Below are 24,716 nucleotides of genomic sequence, written 5' to 3' on the forward strand. Positions count from 1 at the left end.
GGAGAGGTGAGAGTAATGGAAGCACATGAAGGGGTGACGAGGCAGCTTGTGGTTTTTATTTTGTGAACACAGGTTTATTAGAGAGTCGGCAGGGCACTTGCATAAATAACACTCCGCATTCAATGAGGCAGCCTTTGTATTGCATCAGTGGGGAAAACATCAATAATGAGATTACACATAAAAACAATGGCATTTGCACGGCACCATACGGATTGGTGTAATAATACTTCGGCAGTATGACCATACAATGTAAGGCAACTTTTACGTTACTATTCACAGTTAAATTCAGTATTGAGCATACATTCTTATCTCAAACGGTTGCACACTACAAGAAAACAATTCAGCAATGATGTCAGTACTAAACTAACTAACAGTTTCAATGTCCAGATGACCTTAAACACAAAACACTGTATTCCTACCCGTCTTCGCTGCTGCAGCTGGTGGAGCTCTTATAGATCAGTTTAAGTTGACCACGGTACTAGTCCCACTTAGTGTAACCTTTGTTAGTATTAAATCTGGGAGGGAAGAATCACCAATGTGTATATGGAAGTCCTGTACACAGTACAGCAATTCAGTCACTGAATGTTAATTCCACTTTTCTCTCTATAGGCACATTCAATTCTCAGGCAATCAGAAGGTTATTCAATATTCCTAGACAACTGTTACTGTAAAGTGTCCCGCAGTTCTATCCCAGGTTGAAGGGCTATATTATCTCCTTTAAGTAGTGTATTCCAGCTTTCAAGTATCAAAGAATCACTGTGCTGTGAAATAGGACAGTCTTGGTGTGATCCGGAAAGCATGTAGGGTAAATAGTGGTGAGCTTGGTCAGTGAAGCAGATAACTCCTATATCATGAAAGTGAAAGTAACACTGAGGTTCTGCTATTTGCAACAAGGTATGAGAAAGTCCACTAATACTGAGTGTCAGTGCAGCTCTGCCTGTGGTGCAATCAGTCTTCCACTCACCACTCCTGTAGTTACCTCTGGTGCAAGGCTATGTAACTTCTCCACTGCTGGAGCTGTATGTCTACACTGCAGTTAATCGGTGGCCATCTTGTGGTTGGCAGCATGGCAACTCAAAGCAAGTGTTGCTGTTGGCCTGCGGCCATCTTGTGGTTGGCAGAAAAAGTTATAAATCACAATAGGACAGCGCCTTCTCTTATAAGTAGTATAACTGAAATGAGGGTGCTTTGAAGTTACCCTATGATGGCTGCTGCTGTGGTATGGGGCAGGGAGGATGATTACCCTGTACTGCGTGTTGCCACTGTGGCTGTGTACCTCCACGAGCGGCTCTTGCTGCTGCGCTGGACGCCTTAATGGTGTGCTGCTCTTGGTCCCAACTTCCCACTGCTGTGGCTCACCTGACCCGGTCTATCTTCTGCGGGTCCCCGGCGTCCACGCTCCCGGCTCGGCTGCTCCACACTCCACTAGAGCTTTGCAGCTTGGCGGTCTCTGCCCGCTGTCCTCGTGCTGCACGCCACACTTCTCCTCAGCTCCTGGCACGCCCTCTATAATTCACCCTCTTCTTCGCGGGCACCTGACCACACCCACCGCTTGAGAGACAGGACAGGCTCATCCAATCAGCAAAAGCTGTCCCCTTGCTTCACACGTGCTGGGGAGATATGTATTAACTCCTTCCTTGCCCAAGGTGGTATTAACCCCTCACAGTCCTAGGGGTGTCCGTTTCATGGGTGTCACAGATGGAGCTACAGCTCCAGGCCTCCAAATAAAAATAGGCCCATCAACATGACAGAATGATTACCAACTGCCTAACTGGCCATAAATTTTAAGTATTTAAATAGTTTTTATAGTCCCCCAACCCCCCCCCAAAAAAAACAAAATTATGCAATTTTTCTATTTCTATGTAGTTAGGGAGACATTGTGGTCATAGTTTAGGGGGTGTATACACCAAGGTGACTCTGACCACAGCCACACAGCACCGTTCATAGCTCTTCCACCTTCTCAGTATAGGCCCTTGAACATCTTGAGCTCCAGGCCCATGTGGGCCTTAATACGGCCCTGAGACAGACAGATACACACACACACACACACACAGACAGACAGACAAACACACAGACAGACAGATACACACACAGACACACACACACAGAATGATACACAGATAGATACACACACACAGACAGATACACGCACACAGACAGACAGATACACACACACACACACAGATACACACACACACACACAGACAGACAGACAGATACACACACACACACACACACAGACAGACAGATGCACACACAGACAGAGACACACACAGACAGACAGACAGACACACACACACATAGGCAGAGACACAGACAGACAGATACACACACACAGACAGACAGACACACACACACATAGGCAGATACACAGACACAGACAGACAGATACACACACACAGACAGACAGACACACACACAATTACTGACAGACAGACAGATACACACACACACGCACAGACAGATACACACACACAGACACACACACAGACAGATACACACACATGTGCTCCCCCATGCCAAAAGAGTTTCAAGTGCCCCCCCTCCGCCCAAAATACAAACACACCCAAACACGACATTTAAGCTGTTGGTTTCATTATACAGTAATGTGCCTTCCACCAGAGGTTCCCAAACACAGTCCTCAAGGCTCCCCTACAGTTCAGGTTTTAGTGACAACCATAGTTAAGCACAGGTGGTTAAATCAAATTGACTGAGGTACTAATTAAGTCACCTGTGCTCAACCATGGATATTACTAAAACATGAACTAAAACACCCTGCCAGATCTACTTCACCAACCCTTCTCTCCGATCCTGCCAGTCTGTCACCTCAGCTCAAGACAGGTTGCACAGTTTTTATGTCCGTGTAAAACCAGATTATTAGGAACATAGGGCCTGATTCAGGGCTGCTCGTAAGCGGCCGCTCGTTCGCTCTGAGCGATGTTCGCACATCTGCGCATGCGTATGGGTCGTAATGCACATGCGCCAACCAGTCAGTGCGGTCGGAAAACGTGTGTTCGCAAAATTGCGAGTGCCTGCTAATTTGAGTGACAGGATGAGGCGTTTGTGGGTGGTAACAGGGGAAGGTGCTTGAAAACGGGGGAGTGGAGATCCAAACGCAGGCGTGTCAAAAGGTCAAAACGGGTGTTTTAAGGGTGTGCATAATTAACAAAGCAGCGTCATCGACCACGTCACTTGGTTGTCTCTTAGCCTGAACTGCTCGTAAGATTGCGGTAGGAAAATCCAACCACAAGCACTGCGAGCAGTTCAGACGCCTTTTGATGTACTTGATTAATCTAATAAATAGCGGAGATGACGTATGATGCGAGCGGACAGGGGGCGTCTTTTCAAAATAGCGTGTGCATGTTTAGTTCGCTCACTCAGACATAGAGGCATCAACAGACCGCAAAGAGCGAGCGCTCAATTTAAATAGCCGGCCGCTTTTTCTGAACGAACGAGCGCAAATAGCGTCCGGCTCTGAATCAGGCCCATAGTTTATAACCTGTAAACTGCATATAACAAGTCACTGCCCCTTATACAGTGTCCCCTGTAGTTGTGCCCCTTATGCAATGCCCCCTGTATTAGTGCCCCTTATGCAATGCCCCCTGTAATAGTGCCCCTTATGAATGCCCCCTGTAGTATTGCCCCTTATGCAATGCCCCCTGTAGTAGTGCCCCTAATGCAGGGCCCCCCTGTAGTAGTGCCCATTATGCAGGGCCCCACTGTAGTAGTGCCTATTATGCAGGCCCCCTGTACTAATGCCCCTTATGCAATGCCCCTGTACTAGTGCCCCTTATGCAATGCCCCCTGTAATAGTGCCCCTTATGCAATGCCCCCTGTAGTAGTGCCCATATGCAGCGCCCCTTGTAGCTGTGCCCATATGCAGTGTCCCCTTAGTTGTGCCCCTTAAAGTAGTGCCCCTGTAGTTGTGCCCCTTCAATAGTGCCCCCTGTAGTTGTACCCTTTAAAGTAATGCCCCCAGTAGCACCCCCCTTATACAATGCCATTGTCAATGCCCGTGCCCCTTACACACTCACAAAACCCCCCAAAAACACACAACTTCCCTGAATCCCCGCTCCTGCTGCGACGCCGCTGTCCGCTCCTCCCGGCCCAGTCTGCACTATGGGATAGACGTCATGACGTCTTTCCCGTCACCCACTGCGGTGGGAGCCGGAAGGCGGAGCTCAAGAGTGAGTTTCAGCTGGCTCCCTCCGTGGACTCAGCAGCCAATGAGAGTCTGTCTGACTCTTATTGGTTGCTATAACAAACACACAGCCGCTGCTGGCGGCGGTATGTTTGTTGCTGTATAGTGCGGAGGGCTCTCACTACGATCTACACTACACTTAGTGGGGCCCCTGCACCACAGCGGACCCCGGTGCAAGCCACCGGTTGCACTGCCGCTAGTTCCGCCACTGGGCGGTTTTAGGCAGCTAATTTTCCATATATCTTATGCTTACATTATAGATGTTGTTTTTAATGTACTCACATTCTATAAGACAAAATAAAGACAATTGGGGTAAAGCTAAGCAAGCCAATCAAGTAAAGTTTCTAGACACACATGGTTCATTGTGGGCTGAGGTATCTTTTATACAGTACTGGTGATGTTAGTCAGAAATTAATATAATCTGATAAATAATCATATTTCCCAAGTAACTTCCTTCTGTTCTGCCATGTGCACAAAGTGCTATCATGTTAGTATAAAGCTGGGTACACTCTTACCGATGTGTGTACCCAGCGATGTGATGCCCAACAGGCTGACATATCGCATGGCTGGTACACATTACACGATCCGGTGCACAACAGCCTGATATGTTGGGCACTGGCTCCATTCACCTACCTGACGTCGGCATCTGGGTTGTTCCATCGGCCTGTGGGAGCACATATGGTCGTCCATAATGGGTGCACATTTGCTGATGTGAACGATATGTCGGCCCAGTCCAACAGATGAGGTGACTTGTCGTCTAATGTGTACCCACCTTAATGATTTTAGATAATGGTATACTCATTAATACATTGGGCTACATTCATGTTTGTTGTAAATTAATTTCAAATTAACTTCCTACAAAAAATTATCAGAATACGGGTAGCTTTTGTTTAAAGGGAGGTGTTTCTGCTATCAGTCTAGCTGTCATTTATCTAGTACATCCTACAACAGTGATGGGCAAGATGCTGCCCTCAGAGACCTCACCTTTGCCTAAAGTTTTTCCTGCTTTATTGTCAGATTGTTTGTTCTAGCTTGTAACACTTGTTTAAAATGCCTGCAGGCATTTTAGTACAGATAGCTATTACATTTGATGATGAGATATATTATTATAACTTAAGGTGGGTACACACTATACAGATATATCTGTAGATGATGGTTGTTCGTACACACTGAACAACCATCATCTGTGCCTGCCCGCAGGTCCTGGTGACGAGGGGGCGTGTCCCGGCGAGTGGGTGGTGTGTCCCACCTCCCTCCTCGCGGCTGCTGCTGTGTGTGTACAGGCGGTCTGCCGACCGCCCGTACACACCTGCTGATGGACAGATATGTCTGCAGATATATCTGTCCATCGGCTGTGCAGCATAGCCAATACGATATGTTGGTGGACGCCGACATTCGCCGACATATCACGGGTACACACTGCCCGACGGGCAGCAGATACATTGGCCGATCAATTGATCGGCCAATGTATCTGTCAGTGTGTATGTGACCTCTGAAGGTTGTCATGTCATCTTTCTCTGGTCTAGACAATGCTAGGTAAAATCTGATTGAATGCAGTGGGAACATATCCGCTTTTCCTTTTAGAAGGTTTAGAAAATCGACCCTTATATATAGAGATGAGCGGGTCCAGTTCTCGGAGTACCGGACCCACCCGAACTTGCAGATCCGAGGTGAGAACCGAGTCCGGCTCGGTTTTTCCCGCCTGACTCGGATCTCAAAGCAAGGCAAACCATCATCCTCCTGCTGTCAGATTTTGATTATATAAAAGTCTGCACATCAGCGCCAATTTCACTATGGCTGTGGAGAGTGTAGTGAATGGATGTGCTGTCTCCATCCAAGAGCTGCTGTATCTGTCCAGGGCAGGGGCTGCTGTGTCCATCTAGGGGTGAGGTTGCTGTGTCCATCCAGGGGCAGTGGCTGCTGTGTCCATCCAGGGGTTGCTGTGTCCATAGAGGGCAGGGGTTTCTGTATCCATCCAGGGTCTGCTGTGTCCATCCAGGGGCTGCTGTGTCCACCCTGGGGCTGCTGTGTCCATCCAGGGATTGTTGTGTCCATCTAGGACAGGGGCTGCTGTGTCCATCCAGGGGCTGCTGTGTCCATCCAGGGCAAGGGGGGAGGGGCTGCTGTGTCCATCCAGGGGTTTCTGTGTCCATCCAGGGGCAGGGGCTGCTGTGTCCAACCAGGAGTGCTCTGTCCATCCAAGGTTGCCCAGTGTATAAAAAATAAAAGCTAATAATAATATAATTAATAAAAAAATAATATATATTTATTTTGTGCTGTATCCCAGTGTACTATATTATTATTATTTTTTACTGCTGCCTGTCAGACCACAGTGTAATATGCATACACATATTGTTTGTGACACTGTAAGTGGTAGCACAGTGTATAATAAATATTGTGACACTGTAAGTGGAAAATGCAGTGTATTCATAAAAAATATTGTGACACTGTCAGTGGAAAACGCAGTATATTCGTAAAAAATATTGTGACACTGTTAGTGGAAATGCAGTGTATTCATAAAAAATATTGTGACACTAAGTGGAAACGCAGTGTATTTGTAAAAAATATTGTGACACTGTGAGTGGAAATGCAGTGTATTCATAAAAAATATTGTGACACTAAGTGGAAACGCAATGTATTCGTAAAAAATATTGACACTGTTAGTGGAAATGCAGTGTATTCGTAAAAAATATTGTGACACTGTAAGTGGAAAGCGCAGTGTATTCATAAAAAATATTGAGACTGCAAGTGGAAAATGCAGTGTATTCATAAAAAATATTGACACTTAGTGGAAACGCAGTGTATTCGTAAAAAATCTTGTGACACTGTAAGTGGAACCGCAGTGTAATAATCAACACATATTATATTAATTTGCGACACCGTAAGTGGAAACTTTACAATTTAATAACACAAATATTGTGACACTAAGTGGAAACGCAGTGTATTCGTAAAAAATATTGTGACACTGTGAGTGGAAATGCAGTGTAGTCATAAAAAATATTGTGACACTAAGTGGAAACGCAGTGTATTCGTAAAAAATATTGTGACATTGTAAGTGGAAAACGCAGTGTATTCATAAAAAATATTGTGACACTAAGTGGAAAACGCAGTGTATTTGTAAAAAATATTGACACTGTTAGTGGAAATGCAGTGTATTCGTAAAAAATATTGTGACACTGTAAGTGGAAAGCGCAGTGTATTCATAAAAAATATTGACACTTAGTGGAAATGCAGTGTATTCGTAAAAAATCTTGTGACACTGTAAGTGGAACCGCAGTGTAATAATCAACACATATTATATTAATTTGCGACACCGTAAGTGGAAACTTCACAATTTTACAATTTAATAACACAAAGTTAGCAATAAAAAAATTTTACTTTTCACTTCTTTCATCAATCATGAATAAATTATTAGTCTACATGCCGACTACAAGACCACAACAAAGTGCTAAATAACGTGCATAATATATTAAACATAATGACATAATCTCAGTTGAGATTCACATAAACATATTTTCAAAAGGTGAAAATAGAGGATATGGTTTAAAAAATGGAATAAAGCAGCTAAAACTGCATTCTCTGATATAGTGTCCCTACTCCCTAACCAGAGGCGTCACTGGGGTTGGTGTCACCCGGTGCTAAAACTCATGGTGACACCCCCCCTCCACCCAAAAAAAATTAAATCAGGACCAAGGTGCACAGCTCCACGCTCTCTCCCCCCTTTACCAGTCACGCAGTCCAGTACTCACACTGCAGTGCTCCTCCCAGAATGCCGGCGGGCATGAGCAGAGAAAGAGAGGGACTTGTGAGATGATGACATCATCATCTCATGGGACCTGTAGCTCTGCATTGGCGAGATACAGCGGGTACTAACTATGATGGCAGCATAGCCGCTTAACACAATAGTACCAGTCCAGACCGGACATTGGACTGGCCCGGAGAGTCTACCCTTGCTTGCAGGGACAGTGGTAGGGCTGTTTCAACAGGCTGGAGCTCCCAGTGCAAACCTTCAAAATACACCCCCTCCCACAAAAAAAGGTTAAGATAGTAAATGTGGTTTCACGATAAGGGGCATGGTCTCAAATGAAAAGACTACCTTATGAATAAATAACATTAACATAACCATAGGATTAGGGATAGCAAGATCTGTTAAAATTTCCAAGGTACACCATCAGTCGTCATCGTTCCCCCCCCAAGGGAAAAAAACACATTGCTCCCCACAGAGATAAATAACAATGCTCCCCCACAAAGATAAATAACATTGCTCTCCACAGAGATAAATAACATTGCTCCCCCAAATATAGCACATGTCCCCAGTAATCCAGCCCCGCTTGTGTCCCCACCCAGCCTGCTCCTCCCTTCTGTGCCCACAGATAGACAGCCCCCATCTGTGCCCCCAGACAGCCCCCCTTCTGTGCCCCCCGATAGACAGCCCCTCTTCTGTGCCCCCAGACAGCCCCCCCTCTGTGTCCCCAGACAGCCTGCCCCCCTTCTGTGTTCTGTGTCCCCAGACAGCCTGCCCCCCCTTCTGTGTCCCCAGACAGCGTGCCCCCCCTTCTGTGTCCCCAGGCAGTCTGCCCCCCCTTCTGTGCCCCCAGCAGCCTGTGACCCCCTTTTGTGTTCCCAGACAGCCTGAACCCCCTTCTGTGTCCCCAGACAGCCTGTCCCCCCCTTTTGTCCCTAGCCAGCCAGCTCCCCCACTTCTGTCCCCAGCCAGCCAGCTCCCCCACTTCTGTCCCCAGCCAGCTCCCCCACTTCTGTCCCCAGCCAGCTCCCCCTCTTCTGTCCCAAGCCAGCTCCCCCACTTCTGTCCCAAGCCAGCTCCCCCACTTCTGTCCCCAGCCAGCCATCTTCCCCACTTCTGTCCCCAGCCAGCCACCCCCTCTTCTGTCCCCAGCCAGCCCTCTTGCTTCCCTTACCTTCATCTTGACTGGCTCCTCTCTTTCAGCGGCAGGCTTCTAACTTCCAACAGCAGCGGCGGCAGGCAGGCAGTGGGCTCCTCTCTTCCACCGCAGCAGAGGCGCAGGTTGACGCCATGACATCACATGCCGCGCACCACCTTCTTTAAAAAAAAGCAAACCACTTTTAAGTACAGCGGCCGGGACTGGCGGCGGCTGCGGAAGAGGGTGTGGGAGTGGGCGGGCAGCAGGCGGATTCCCTGTCCGTGACCTTGCAGCAGCTACTGTAACAGTGGGGGAGTGTGCGGTTTTTGGTGTCACCCCTTTGGAGGGTGACACCCAGTGCGGCCCACACCCCCCGCACCCACCTTGTGACCCCACTGTCCCTAACCATGGTCCCTCTACCTGAATTTCAGTGAGTCAGAGGGGCAACTCCATACAACCGTATTCCAGAGTGCAGCTGCTCCTCCTGTAGCCCAGGTCAGAAGATGTGTAGGGGGTGTGGTAATTGACGTACTTGACGGTAAAGGTCTTTCTCGTAGAATTTGTAGTTCATTTTGATGGACATCATCTTTTCCACATTTTGGGGAAGTAGCCTCATAGGCCGATCACTGACAAAGTTCCCGGCTGCGCTGAAAACTATTTCTGAGGACACGTGGGCGGGTGGGCAGCTCAAGTAAAGCAAAGCCAGTTTGTGCAAGGTCTGACATGCTATCATTAATTTTTTTTTAAAATAGTTCTCAACCATTCTTTGAATGGTGACCATATCAGATGGAGTCACGGTAGAGGTGTCATTAATTCTGACCCGACCAGATGTCAAAAGTTAAAACTTGGTTGTGTTGACTCATCTGCATCACCAGTGGGTGTTTTGAAAGTTTATTTTTTTCTCAGCAGATGTACTTGCTGGAGAAACTGAAGAAGAAGCCACTGCTGCATCACGTGCCACTTGAGCTGACAATTTGCTTACCAACAGCTCTTTACATCTCTTCAGATCTGTGTCCGTTGGGAAGAAAGACACAATGTCTTTATCCCTTCTGGGATGAAAATCAACTCCCAGTAGCAGCAGCAGGCACTCAAGGATTCTCAAGAAAGACACAACGTAAGAAGACTTAAACCTTAAATCGCATTTGCTCTGTTCGGCTTTTCCACATATCTGTGGTTAAGTGGACAGTGGGTACAATGGCAGTTTGGAGGCTACTAACTACTTTTTTTAATGTTATTTAACAGTCAATTGTTTTGGAAAGCATTACTAGTAGTTTCTCTGGTCCCCTTCTGGGATGAAAATCCACTCTCAGCAGCAGCAACAGGCATGGTGCTCAAGGATTCTTCTGGGGCAAGGACTGGTGTGAATGAGTAAAATATTTTTTGTAAATGCCTCCTCTTCTCCCCTCCCATTCTCCCTCATAAATTTACTTTAGAATCAAAAAATGACATAAAATTTACTACAAACCAACCCTTCCTGTCCCTGCCTTCAACTACATACATACTCCAACTCCTTCAGGCCTCTTGAATACTAAAAACATTTGTTTCCTGATGTACCATTTTGGAAGTTGAATTGCCATGTGTTTGTGCCACCCACTGCTGCCGCTTAGCTTAGTCAGCCAGCTAGCTTGGTGCAAATTTTGGGCATAAACTGGATGAAAACAGTATTGTGAGCTGTGAGGTGGTCAAAATTGTCTGGAAACGAGTGGAAATTAATGTTATTGAGGTTAATAATACTGTAGGAACAAGAAAAGACCCAAATTATGTGATTTTAGCAGAATTTATGAAAAAAATCCAGATCCAAAACCAATCCAGATTCAAAACACAAGGAGATACAGATCCAACACCAAAACCAAAATATTGGGGTTGGCACACATCTCTACTTATATACCAGATAGCTGTTTTGATATTTTATAAAAACTGCAGTGAAGATGAACAAGGTACAGTTTAGGATTCTAATCTCTATGCTGGCCTACTTCTCACATTGGGCTCTATTTACTACAATCCGCATATTGAATGCAGATTGTAGTGTGATATTACCGAGTGAATTTGCATAGCGAATTCAGGCAATATCACAGGGATTTACTACAAATCTCTTACAGGGACAGAGCTTGCGATAAAGCTCTGTCCCTGCAAATACCCTTCGGAGCCTTATCACGGTATTTTCGCAAAAAATACCGTGATTAAGTGCCCGCGCATGCGCCGACCGATCGCCGCTGCTACCCCCCTCGGCGCTAAGCCCTGCCCCCCCAGCGCTAAGCCCTGCCCCCACGATCACAGACCCTCCCGCAACCCCCCCTCCCCCCCGCGACCCCCCCATCCCTTAAAAGCACTTACCTGCATGCTCTGGGCCTCCGGTGATGTTCTCCATTCCTCCGGTCAGGTGATCTCCCATACTGCACTGGGGCCCGATCACCTGATGACCGGGCAGCAGTGCACTATGGGAGACCAGCTGACTGGAGGAGAGTCATCACCGGAGGCCCGAACCCTGGAATCAGGTAAGTAATTTTTTTTTTCTTTTTTTTACAGTAATCAGCTTGTGGTTTATTTAGACCACACAGCTGAATACTGGGACCGACTCCCGGCTCTGCTCTCCCCGTTAGAGCAGGGCAGGAGGCCGGTAATCGGGGGAGACCCTGGATAACGCCACCTCCAGGTGGCGTTATTATCACAGGGCTTCCCCCGGTATTTTTTCACATTTTATTTTTAGTAACTCTGGTCGGATCACATTTCCCTTTACAGTTATGGGAAATGTGATCTGCTTACTAAAAATAAGTGATACTTAGGGGTTGGAGTAGAATTTTACGAATTCTACTCCAATTGCCCTGTAATAACTATGGGTGATACTAAAATAATGTGAAAAGGATGTGAAAACACCCTTTTTCACATTATTTTAGTAAAAATAATGTTGATAAATAGAGCCCATTGTCACCCAAGTGAATGGCTATAGACAGATGTTTATAGTACTGTATAAAAGAGTGCCAAGAATAATTGGCATGATTCAGAGTCAGGCGCAAATGAAAAAACAGAAGGAACAAACAAGGAACAAATTGCTCCAGGAACAAACCATGTTGAAATGCATGGTGTGAAAGTACAGATAGCAATAATGCATGCAGGATAATACTGGCTAATTTTGCATATACTGAACAAATACTTTGAAACAGGCCCAATGTGCCCAAGATCTCAGAATGGTCAAATAGATAATATATGTGCTACGTAAGTAGTAAAGATTTAAGATTTTACCCATTTTAATTGATACGCTTTGTTTGTGTTTATTATAGTACATTTTCATTAACCATTTTTTATGATTACTGAGATATTTTTACCAGATTAAACAATTTAATCTGTTGTGTTTCTGTGTTCCAAGATATTAGAGCGTGTCTCACTTTTTATTACTATTTAAGACTTTACGGTACTATTGTCTTCCATAAAAGGGTGACTCAAAATTAAAATAAAAGAATATAAATTTTATTAAAATATTACAACAATTTTTGGTGGCAATTAGATTAATTGCAGTTTTAAAAGTGCAGTACGTAGTGAAGTGTGGTTAATTTGGTGCAGTAACATAGGGTGCTGTATGAAACTGGCCAGTGGCGTAACTATAAATTTTGCTCCCCCATGCCAGAAAAAGTTTCAGGCCCATTATGCAATGCCCCCTGTAGTAGTGCCAATTATGCAGGGCCCCCTGTAGTTGTGCCCATTAAAGTAGTGCCCCCTGTAGTTGTACCCCTTTTAGTAATGCCCCCTGTAGTTGTGCCCCTTCTAGTAGTGCCTCTTTTAGTAGTGCCCCCTGTAGTTGTGCCCCTTCTAGTAGTGCCCCCGTAGTTGTGCCCCTTTTAGTAGTGCCCCACTGTAGTTGTGGCCTCCCCAAACCTCTCTCCCTCCCCTCCCCCCCTCCCTAACTTACCTGACTTTGCACGCTGTCATCCGCGTTGTCTCTCCCGCTGCCACGCTGACTGGATCTAAATAGATCCAGCAGACGTGGCCGCGCAGGTTCCCCAGGTTTACTGGGAACGCTGGCCTCTGAAGTGATCGGAGGCTTCCTTAGCCTCCGATCATTTCAGAGGCCAGCGCTCACAGTAATGCAGTGGCGTAACCACTGCCCCCATCGCCCCCAAGCTACCCGGGGCGCCTCCAAGCCACCGCGGTGGCTTGGAGGCGCCGGGTAGCTTGGGGGCGATGGGGGCAGTGGTTACGCCACTGAAACTGGCTAGAAAACTATTGGGCAGCTCTATCAAGGTGCAAGTTTTTTAAATTGCTGTATATCATCAGCGGATTCGCTTCCAACCCGATGGATTTATTATTCAGCAGCTTGGAGTGTCCTAACACAAATCGCAAATGATCGACAGCGTTGTCCATTGGTTTACAGTTTTCATTTATTATTAAGCTAACATTATTTTAGGAGTTTTATTATAAGGGGGCAATATTTTACAACATTATTATAAAAGTGCAATGAATTCTTATCATTTTAAAAGGGGCACTACTTGATTTATAATGCCAATCTAAGGGCAAAGAAAAAGAATAGGCCTAATGTTGTTCAGCATTTAGCCATTATTCCTAGTTTGGCAAGAGGGAACACAAAACAAAGAATAATAAATACATCATGCACAAGAAGGGTAGTTGTACATCAAAGATCCTGTAAACTACTGCACTTAAACTTGCTGTGCCAGCTTCCCTTATGGCTCACACATGACCCTCTGCTATGAGTGGAGACACACAAACATTTTATCCACCTGAAGTTGAAATGATTGGAAAAATTTCACAGCGCGATCACCAATGGCCCAAATTTGAACAGTGTGTTTAAAATGTGCAATTCATTGTTCACAGTTCACACCCGACATTCACTTTCGAGGTCCGAAGTTTGCATTATGGATTCGTCATTTATTTTTGCTGTTTCCTTTCAAGGATTGCCATCCGCGGCTCATTGTTCATAATAAAATTAGTGTTTATTTTTTTAAAATCTCACTGTTGCAGTATGTTATAAAAGACAAATATTTAAAATTTAGTTTAAATGTGCGTACTGACTCAATTGCTAACAAGCAGGTTCAAACTAGAGATGTGCGGTTCGGATTGCTTTGAATCCAAACCCGCCCAAACTTCAGGAATCTGAGTCGATCCAAGCGGCGGATCGGGTTTTCCCGCCTGACTCAGATTCCAATTCGAGGCAAAACATCATCCTCGCAGCATCAGATTCTCACAGGTTTTGGATTCCATATAAGGAGACGTGGACAAGCTGTACTGTACTCTGTACTGTACTCTGCTGTATAGGCTTTGCTGTGTCCAGACTCATAAGTGGCTGTGCTGCTTAATGAAAGTGTATAGGGGTGCACGATGGTGTATGCTGTACTGTACTCTGCTGTATATAGGCTGTGCTGTGTCCAGACTCACAAGTGGCTGTGCTGTTAATGTGTATAGGGGGTGCACACTGCTGTATGCTGCACTGTACTCTGCTGTATATAGCTGTGCTGTGTCCATTAGTAAAGTTGTTCATATTCAAGTGCATATATAAGTCATGTGAATCCACGCAGTTTAAATTGAGCTGCGAAATAAAAAATAAAACAAAATATATAGTTAAATTCTATTGGTTGTACTGTATGGTGCGCTTTACCTTTAGTGCGCTTTGTTCACGTGCATATATAAGTCATGTGAATCCATGCAATTTGATTTGTACTGCAACATAAAAAAAACAAAAAACAATATAGTTAAATTCTATTGTACTGTTTTGTGCGCTTTACACTAGTGTGCTTTGTCCATGTGCATATATAAGCCATGTGGCTCCATGCAGTTTGAATACAGCTGCGACATAAAAACAAACAAACATTAATTTCTATTGTTTATACTGTTTGGTGCTCTTTACCCTAGTGTCCCCTGTGTCTCCACGCAGTTTGAATAGAGCTGCAACATCAAAAATCAAAATAATAAATTATATTCTATTGTTTGTACAGTAAGTTCTATTGTTTGTACTGTTTGGTGCGCTTTACCTTAGTGCGCTTTGTTCATATGCATATATAAGCCCTGTGGCTCCAGGCAGTTTGAATAGAGCTGCAACATAAAAGCATCTAAATAAAAAAAAGAATTTAAATTCTATTGCTTGTACAGTTTGGTGTGCTTTACCCTAGTGTGCTTTGATCACGTGCATATAACCCACTCAGTGATCTGCAAATTGAAAAATGGATAACGTTCAGTTTAGAGAAGAGCAACCAAATACTGTCGCTGCAGCTGCTGCCACCAGTTGTGATGACGACGCTAGTCCTTCAACGTCATCTACTAAAGCCGTTGCTCAAGGGCATAGAGGGTCTAAGTCAGGGCATCTAAAAGTAAAATAAAAAAATACAGTGATAAAAAAACAAGACGCATCTAATAAAGAGAAAGTGTGGTGCAGAAAAACATAAAATTGCCAACATGCCATTCACTACGTGCAGTGGCAAGGAAAGACTGAGGCCTTGGCCTTTATTTATGAGTGGTGGTATTGCAAGTGTCAGTGAGGCATCTTCCTCTGCCTCTCATGACAATGCAATACCAATGCAAAAAAATTAAAACTACTAAGGCAGTAGAACAAACTGTGCATTCAGAAACAGAAATGTCACAAATCCCTGAAGAGAGTCAATGGGGTAAATTTAGAGTCTGATCGAGTTTTTGTTTTTTTAACTTGATTTGCCTTGCCGAAACTTGGGTGATTGTCCCATTTTTAAATTCTCAAATTTACTAAGAAGTGAGTTTAGCTGAGAGTGAGTTGGCCGATGGTGAAGCAGATCATGATTTCTCCCCCGAGTAACAAGTTTAGATGAGATTACTCACCCAAGATTGCAGTGTTTTCTCCCGAGCAAGTAGCCTGCATATATCAGTGATATATGTGAAGGCTGCTTGTGTAGTCTACCTATTAAACAAGGGTTAAATCTTAAAAAAAATTACGTAGGGTCCCCCCCAAAACTATAACCAGCCACGGACTGCTCAGCCAATCCTGGTTCCTAAAATTACGGGGAACAAAACGAGTAGGGTTCCCCCGTAATTTAGGAATCAGCATCTGGCTGCAGTGCCAGTGCTGGTTTTAAATATAGGGGGGAAAAATGTGTAGGGGTCCCCCTATATTTAAAACCAGCACCGGACCCAAACCGACCGGGGTATAATGCCACAGCCAGGAGACCCTATAACCATGTCTCCATGGCCAAAGCGTTAACACCCAAGCCAGTCAGCCCAAGCCGGGGATCTCAGGGGAGGTGGGGAGGTGGGTACCCCCCCAAGAAGGGGTCCCCCCTCTCCCGAAACCCCAGGCTTAGACTGAAGCCCAGGGCTCTTCCCCGCACCCCTGGAGCAGTGGGTACGGGGTGTCGAAGTCAGAAATATTAAATACAAAAAATAATGCCTTATATACCAAATCCTATGCATTAACTGGCATAGTCTCACAGATTCCAATGTAATAGGTAATTATAGGTTAACCAGTAAATCACAGAAGGAGTTGTAAATCATGTTTGCTGGTCCAGGTTGGAACAAACAACCATGGTGTCATAAAATGTGGAATTTCTATTCACCAACATTCCCTGTGTTTGATGTACAAATAAGCATGTGATGCCTGAGGTCCTTGGCACCAATATATAAATGACTTCTTATCTGCTGTTATTATGGCCCCTCTTCTGACCCGTACTGGACAATGGATGAACTGGTTTATGACTGCCCCAGGTCTGCTGCACTGTGATTTTGATCTCAATTTAATGTATCGCCTACACACACCTGTGCATGCCCAGTCCATTGTTTTGTGATATAGACAGGAAAACCTGTTTCTTACATAAATTACTAACCATGGTCAAACAGTAAGACAAATGCATCTACATAAATTCTATCTAAACATTAATATATATATATTTAAACCTATTTTAACCTGATGTATTTCTTTCTCTGAAATATATATATATATATATATATATATATATATATAAAACAATCCAATATCCGGCACTCCTATGTTGTAAAAAGGGGTATCTTGCGTCCGGTGCCCTCCTTATATCTCCCTGGAATGGGAGATACACATCAATACAAACGCAAGCAGGCGGCACTCACGGCGACTTAATCAGACACCAACACCGTAATTTGAAGAATCAACGTTTCAATGCTTACTGCATTTTCGTCAGGATATACATATATATATATATATATATATATACAGTATATCTAAAATAACAATTAGTGATGTGTTGTTTCTGGCGATGTCTTTCATCCTCATATTCCTAGAGATATGTTTAATTTTGCAAGTGATTACCAGCTGGCTGGGGTGACAGTGCCCCCCCTTGTGGCCGTGAGAGATTGGTTTAATTGGCCACACATTAATCTTCTAACGTAGTTATATCCCAATGCATTTTGAGGCATTTCTTCATACTAAACTTTCCTTTATTTTACTCTTTTGTAATTTCAGTATATATAGCATTAGACATTTATATTACATATCCAATATATTATATAAATCCCAGCTTTCGTGGCTCACACAATACATATAGACCAGGGATGGAACCACATATTAACATCGTGTTTAGGATCATACTGTACAGAATTGTGTTAGCAGTAATCCGATGGTTGCAAATAGAATGTCGCACATTGCGGCAAGCAGATATTAGCAATGTCGGATTTATGCTTAATAATAGCATATAACAATGGTAGATTTGAGCTAGTTTTTTGGAGGGACCCCAGAGGAAAACTACTGTAACAGCAACCTGAGCTTAGGCATCACCCACTGTTTGAACCAGCCAATGACCCCCAGTGAACTGGAGATATCCCGCCCCTAAACCAATGGAAGGAGACACAACTTGCCATTATACACACCAATAATTTAACAGTATAAGAATGGGCTTCCCTGATCCAAAGACCAGTAGCTGTATTCTACCAGTCATCTGGTGACGACTGTACTCTGGATCCAGGGAGTGCATGCGAACGTATGTATACTGGTTTGTAAACTCTGATCTTTGTTTTTGAACTATATTGCACCACTGTGATAATAATGTTATATATATATATATTAGGGGTGTGCACCGGCCACTTTTCGTGTTTTGTGTTTTGGATCTGGATCTTTCTTCGTGTTTTGGATCTGGATTGGTTTTGCCAAAACCACCCTTCCATGTTTTGGGTTCTGAGTTTTGTGTTTTGGATCTGTATTTTCTTTTTAAAAAAGAATAAAAAAAGCTAAAATCACAGAATGTGTTGGTTTTTCTGCTCCTATGCTATTATTAACCTCAATAACCTTAATTTCCACTCATTTCCAGTCTATTCTGAACACCTCACACCTCACAATAGTGTTTTTATGTCCAAAAGGCTATGCTAAGCGACACAAGTGGGCGGCACAAACACGTGGCCCATCTAGGAGTGGCACTGCAGTGGCAGACAGGATGGCAGTTTAAAAAACTAGGCCCCAAACAGTACATAATGCAAAGAAAAAAGAGGTGCAAGATGGAATTGTCCTTGGGCCCTCCCACCCACCCTTATGTTGTATAAACAGGACATGCACACTTTAACAAAACAATCATTTCAGCGCCAGGGTCTGCCACATGACTGTGGCTGAAATTATTGGTTCGTTTGGGCCCCCACAACACAAGCTGGCAATTAATCTGTCCCTGCACAAACTGGCTCTACGGAGGCAAGATATCGTCCTCATCCTCCTCATCCACCGATTCCTCACCCTCTTCAGTGTTGTGTACATCCTCATCCTCACAGACTATTAACTCGTCCCCGCTGGAATCCACCACCACAGGTCCCTCTGAATGTTCTGGAGGCAGGTCTCCCTGGAAGAGTTGGTAATTCATTTTTATGAATATCATCTTCTCCACATTTTGTGGAAGCAACCTCCTACGCCTTTCGCGGACAAGGTTCCCGGCTGCACTAAACACTCTTTCGGAGTACACACTGGAGCAACTCAGGTAAAATAGAGCCAGTTTGTACAGGGACCTCTAAATTGCCTCTTTTTCCTGCCAGTACAGGTACGGACTGTCTGACATGCCTACTTGGATGCTGTCACCGATGTAATCCTCTAACCATTCCGTCAATGGTGACAGTATCATATGCAGTGACAGTAGACATGTCAGAAATTGTTGCCAGGTCCTTCAGTCCGGACCACATGTCCAAACTTGGTCCTGCCTGCCCTGCATCACCACCAGCGGGTTGCTTAGGATACCTAAGTTTTTTCCTGGGAGCCCCAGTTGCGGGAGAAAATGAAGTAGGAGCTGTTGACGTGTCACGTTCCGCTTCAGCTGACAGTGTTTTCACCAGCAGGTCTTTGCACCTCTGCAAGCTTGTGTCGGCCACATAGGCTTTAAACCTAGGATCGAGCACGGTGGCCAAAATGTAGTGGTCTGATTTCAACAGATTGACCACCCTGGAATCCTGGCAAAGCGAATGAAGGGCTTCATCCACAAGTCCCACATGCCGAGCGGAATCGCTCCATCTTAGCTCCTCCTTCACTTTCTCCAGCTGCTTCTGCAAAAGCCTGATGAGGGGAATGACCTGACTCAAGCTGGCAGTGTCTGAACTGACTTCACGTGTGGTAAGTTCGAAGGGCTGGAGAACCTTGCACAACACGGAAATCATTCTCCACTGTGCTTGAGTCAGGTCCATACCCCCTCCTTTGCCTATGTCATAGGTGGATGTATAGGCTTGAACGGCCTTTTGCTGCTCCTCCATCCTCTGAAGCATATAGAGGGTTGAGTTCCACCGCGTCACAACCTCTTGCTTCAGGTGATGGCGGGGCAGATTCAATAGTGTTTGCTGGTGCTCCAGTCTTCAGCACGCAGTCGCTGAATGGCGAAAGTGGCCAGAAATTTTTCGGGCCACCCAAAGCGTCTCCTGCACGCCCCTGTCGCTTTTCAGAAAATTCTGCACCACCAAGTTTATTGTGTGAGTAAAACATGGGACATGCTGGAATTTGCCCAGATGTAATGCCCGCACAATATTGGTGGCGTTGTCAGATATCACAAATCCCCAGGAGAGTCTAAGTGGGGTAAGCCACTGGGCGATGATTTCCCTCAGTTTCTCTAAGAGGTTGTCGGCGGTGTGCCTCTCACTGAAATTGGTGATACACAGCGTAGCCTGCCTTGGAATGAGCTGGCGTTTCTGAGATGCTGCTACTGGTGACGCTGCTGTTGTTGCTGCGTAAGGTGATACATCTATCCAGTGGGCTGTCACAGTCATATAGTCCTTAGTCTGCCCTGTTCCACTTGTCCACATGTCCGTGGTTAAGTGGACATTGGGTACAACCGCATTTTTCAGGACACTGAGGACACTTTTTCTGACGTTTCTGTACAGTTTCGGTATCGCCTGCCTAGTGAAGTGGAATCTAGACGGTATTTGGAACCGGGGACACACTACCTCCATCAATTGTCTAAATCCCACTGCACTAATGGCGGATACCGGACGCATGTCTAACACCAACATAGCAGTCAAGGCCTCAGTTATACATTTTGCTTCAGGATGACTGCTGTCGTACTTCATCCTCCTCGCTAAGGACTGTTGGAGGGTCAATTGTTTAGTAAAAGTAGTGGTGTTCCTACTTCCTCTCTGGGATGATGAACAACTACCAGCAGCAGCAACAGCACTAGGAGGAAGTGGTTCTTGATCTTTCCCTATTTTATTTTTATCGGAGAAAGTATTGATATATATACGTGCGGCTAAGGCGTACACAAACACAGAAAATATTTTTTTATTTTTGCTGGAGAGTAGTGCACTTTGTGGGTTACACCACCCTTTAAGAAATGAGCCAGCCGGCTCTTTACTTATGGGGCACAGGCGCACGCTTGGCGCTGCTCCTTTGTTGATGCACGTGCAGCCACAGTGCACACAATTCACAAACACAGAAAATATTTTTTTATTTGGTTTGGAGTGTACTTTGGGGGTTACAGCACCCTTTAACGGACAATCCAGCCGGCCTTTTACTTATGGGTCACAGGCGCACGCTTGGCGCTGCTCCTTCGTTGATGCACGTGCTGCCACAGTGCACACAATTCACAAACACAGAAAATATTTTTTTATTTTGTTTGGAGTGTACTTTGGGGGTTACAGCACCCTTTAACGGACAAGCCAGCCGGCCCTTTACTTATGACACAGGCGCACGTTTGGCGCTGCTCCTTTGTTGATGCACGTGCAGCCACAGTGCACACAATTCACAAACACAGAAAAAATATTTTTTTTAGCACTTGGGGGGAGCACCCCTGACAGACAGAGCACCCCCTGGACAACACTACAGCACCCCTTTAGGACTGGGACACTGCACAGGACTTTGGAGTGGACACAGCCCCTATGGACTACTGACTGCACAACACAGTCCAGCCAGCCCCTATGGACTTTGAAGTAGTGGACACAGCCCCTATGGACAACAGCAGCACAGCGCAGCACAGCACAGCACAAAACTACACTGCACTACACTACACTACAGCACTACACTACACTACACAGCCCAGCCAGCCTAACTCCCACCCTCCCTCTTCACTGTCCACAGCCAAGTGAGAAAATGGCACCGACGCGGGTACCTTATATAGGATCCAAAACCCGCGAGACCCGGAAGGCGGGATGATGACGTTTTGCCTCGATTTCAGATCCGAGTCAGGCGGGAAAAGTCGAGCCTGACTCAGATCGGCCTCGGATCGGGGGGGCTCGGGGGGTTCGGATTTCAGAAATCCGAACCCGCTCACCCCTAATATATATATATATATATATATATATATATATTTGTACTTTCAATACAATATTTACTTTTGTGTGTTGGACCACAGAAACTGTGCGTGTGTGTTCACTTGCTTTCACAATAAGGTTATTATACTAAGAAATATATATATTGCACTGTAATTCACATTGTATTTTGATATGAAGATAGCAACTATTATGCATACTGTTGGTGTTAAAATAAGGGAAGGTATCGCGTATGCATCACACGTTGCGTACACTGCGCATTCACATTTGCGGATCGCCATACGTCAACAGCCATAGGGAGATTTAAAGTAGGATTTCACAGGGGGTAATAACGTGGTATATAGTTCTAAACTATTGTAATTTACAGTGGAACTACAGGTGCCAGCATGTCTGCCCTTTGGCACTTGTGGAACTAGAAGTGCCAGCAAGCGCCGGCACCCGTACCTCAACTGTAAATTAAATAGTTAAGAAAACACAGTACACACACACCGTCTAAAGCAAAACTTTATTACATACCTACCCCACTCACACATACTTACCTTCTGACAGCTGGTCGGTTGCCTTCTCTTGTAGAATCCAATGGGAGTACCTGAAATAGAGATCCTATACTCACCTCCATCCTTGCGCTGGTCTCCGTAGCATCCAGGGGTCTTTGCAAAAAAAACAATATGCACCCCAATCCAGATTGTCAGGATCTGGGTTTGTTGTGGACGCGGGGTCGTAATAGGAGCAGACACCTGAACAGATTTAAACAGACACCTGAACAGATTTAAATTGAAAAGTGGGTTTTTTAATGGGTGAACTTGCAGACATGTACACAGATTAAATTGATGGTGATGATAAGAAACTGTAGTGAAGTAAGAATAAATAATGTCCGGGTAGTGGCAGAACTAATAAAAAGTATTTGTAATCCAAAAGGTCACGGCAAGGCTGCAGACAGGATAACAGTTACTGATTGATACTGGTGAGATGAAACCCAGGGAGGTTATAGAGTTATTGGATTAGCAGAAGCTGAAGAATTGAATGGAGAGTTGCACTGAGACAGCTCAGTGTAGAATCAGAGAGCTAGGTGAATGGAGGCATTGTAGGTACAGGGTTAACTGCACACTCAGGTCCATTGGCAGGGAAAGGGTATATAGAAGGTGTAGGATGGTTCCAGCAGGTGACTGGGAGCAAGCAGGGTGATGTAGGCTGCTGGGAAGCTGGGATTCAGCAACAGTACAGGTGATCACTCAAACAGACAGGTTTTCAGCAGCACAGGAACTCTCTCACAGCATGCGCTGTGAAACACGTTGCACTGGCAACTATGGAAAGCTCTGAACTCCCTTAACTACCCAGTGCAGAATCATGATAGGTCAGAGAGAGCATGTGACACGCCAGGACTGGAGCAGCTTAGTCACATGACCAGAGGCAAGATGGTGGCGCCCATACCAGAGCGGAATGGAAACACCACCAGGCCTACCCCGGCCAGAATGACAGAGTGCCCACAATACACTTTGCACAGCCAACGCCCGCCGCCAGACACCAGCCCCTCCATCGGAAGGACCATGCCACAGCACCCTCACAGGCAATACCCGTCGTCCCCTATGCCGGGAAACCCTAGTCGTGACACAGATACTTATATTAGCGGTGTGTGTGTGACCACATACACCACTTCTTGGCTCCTGACTGATCAGTGTGATCTGTCAGGAGCCGGCAGCCAATCAGCGGCCAATAACTGTAGAGCGGCTGCTGATTGGCTCTGGCTCCTGACTCACTGACCAGCCCACTTGGGAACTGTCAGGAGCCGGAGCCAATACTGTATACGATGTGTGTGTACTGTGTTTTTTTAAATATTTAATTTACAGTTGAGGTACGGGTGCTGACTGCCTGCTGGCATGAGGCAGGCATGCTGAGGGAACCCTACTCCTTTTGTTCCCTGTAATTTTAGGAACCAGGGCTGGCTGAGCAGTCCGGGGCTGGTTATACTTTTGAAGGGTGGGGGGCCCTACGTCATGTTTTTTTATAAAAACACTTTAAATTAATTACACATGCAGAAACATACACAAATCACACAGATCTGTGTATGTTTCTGCAAAACTCGCAGGTCAGGAGGTGGTCTATTTGAAACGTATTTTAAACTGCCGTGCGTTTGTGCCACTGCTCTGTCACTTACTTTTTTTATTATTTCATACTGTATTTATTTCAACTAAAATCATAAATAGATATACTTGCAAAATAATCTTATGCCTATTTCAACCTTGATTGTAGATTCCAAGCTGATTGCCGTTTTTCTTAAACTTTCATTCCAATGTGTAACAACAGATGGGCTTGGCTTTCCTTGATCATAACAGCACCTCCCAGCCTTCCCATACATAATCCCAGAAGCACGATGAGAGATGTTTAGTACCAGACTTTAATAATATCTCTGCCCCCTTCCTGTTCAGAGCTTCCGTTTTGTGTGCTGCCACATTAATAGTTCTTCCACCCCATCAAGAATCGAAATAGGCAGGTGCGACACTGGCATTACTCCCATCAGTGGGAGGGCCCAAGGCCAATTCCATCTTGCACCTCTTTTCTCTGCATTATGCGCTGATTGGGGCATTGCTGACTGTCTTTTTGTGTAAACGACAAACATATTGTACAGTAGTTTATTAAACTGTTATCCTGTCTGCCACTGCAGTGCCATTCTCTTTCCTAGGTGTGCCACAGCCGCTGTAATCTTCTACATGCGGTTGATGAATGCCACATATTTCCAGAAATTTTTATGGCCACAGACAGCATCTCATGCATACCCTTTTGATTTTTAAAAAAGTTTCTGAACCACCAAAGAGCTCAACTGGGGCAAGGACTGATGTGAATGAGTACATTTGCTTTGTAAATGCCTCCCCTCCTACCTCATAAATTTGCTTTGGTATCTAATTAAATTTACCACATATCAACCCTTCCTTTCCCTGCCTTCAACTAAATACATACTCCATCTTGATTAATGAAAA

Source organism: Taudactylus pleione, unplaced genomic scaffold (genome assembly GCF_031769625.1).
Source record: "Taudactylus pleione unplaced genomic scaffold, aTauple2 ptg000201l, whole genome shotgun sequence".
Lineage (NCBI taxonomy): Eukaryota > Metazoa > Chordata > Amphibia > Anura > Myobatrachidae > Taudactylus > Taudactylus pleione.